This window comes from Tupaia chinensis, unplaced genomic scaffold (assembly GCF_000334495.1).
Source record: "Tupaia chinensis unplaced genomic scaffold, TupChi_1.0 Scaffold138517_1, whole genome shotgun sequence".
NCBI lineage: Eukaryota > Metazoa > Chordata > Mammalia > Scandentia > Tupaiidae > Tupaia > Tupaia belangeri.
In genome coordinates this window covers 1,441,816-1,443,160 of record NW_006198412.1, presented here as the reverse complement: position 1 = coordinate 1,443,160, position 1,345 = coordinate 1,441,816, and positions in this window count along the sequence as shown.

The following is a 1,345-nucleotide window of genomic DNA, read 5'->3' as shown; positions in this document are numbered from 1 at the left end:
TCTCTTTCTTTCTTCCCTGTTTTTTTTTTTTTTTTTTTTTTTTGCTATAGCACCCGTGCGCTCGCCAGACAGACAGAGACAGAGAGACAAAAAGCAAGAAATCACTGCCCAGGGGGGATGGCCGTACCACAATCCCTTCTCTTCCATTCTCCTCTCAGGATCTTGGGCAAGCACACACATGGGCCCGGCGTGAGTTTTAAGCCACTGGGTCCGGGACTCAAACTGCAGTCGACTACACGGTAGTCCAGCGACATAGCCATTACGTTAACTGCTGGTCCCAACACTTTCTTCTTAGTCTCCCTTCTGTCTTCCTCTGATACCTCCTTCTGCAAGTTCCCATTCTACCTAGTTTATATTTCCTCCAGGAAGCCTTCCTGGGACCTGACCTGACCTAAGCCATTTTTCTTTCTTCTTTTTCTCTCCTAATAACAGAGTTAGGGCTGTACATATGCTCCTTATATACTCTGCACTTCTCATTTCTGAGGTGTTTTGTCCTCACTGGCCTGCAACTTCCACGAGAGCAGGACTGTCCCATTCTCCTTGGTCACCTGTGGCCACATCTACCCAGCAGTTCTGTGTGTCCCATAAAGCTGAATGAATGAAAGAGCAGTTGGGTGGATGGGGCTGTTAGGTATAAAATACTACCTTATGTTTGTAGGTGTGTATCACAAGTCAAGGCACTTTTCTAAGTGTGTTGCAAGTGTTCTCTGTCAGAAACATCTCACACAGCCTTATTAAGCGGGGCTTATTTCCACATATAACAGATGGGAAAACTGAGGCATAGAGAGGTTAAGTAACTTGACCAAAGTTCGCAGCTTAGAAGTAGTGGACCCAGCGGCAGGCAGATGGCATGGGCATGGTGGTTAAGGGCGCTGGACTCCCACATGGCCGACCAGGGTTGGAGTCCTTAACCTCTCTCTCTCTCTCTTCCCCTTGCTCGCTTGCTCCGTTCCTGTCTGGTACATTTAAAAAGTAAATACATAAAGTAAAATAAAATAAGACCCAGGTAAAGTTAGAACGCAGGCTGTTTCGAAAGTCCAAATTCTGTCCTAGAGTGACATGCAAAGAGGGTTCACTGGAAGAACAGCCTCCTGCAAAGGGCTTTGTTTCTGTCTCCCGTGGAGAGCACAGGCTCCCTGGCCACCCTCTTCTTGGCTCTTGGATTCTTTGCTGGGCTTTGGGAAGAGCCTGTGCGTCTGGCCGGACGCCCGGAAGCCTAAGCGTGAACCCCTGATTAACTTTCGGGCTGCCCGGCCCGCACACCAGCTCGGCCCAGGTCCCGGGGTGCCACGTCCACCGCGGTGCCCCTCCAGGCTCGGCCCGGCCGCAGGTCCCCAGGGGCAGC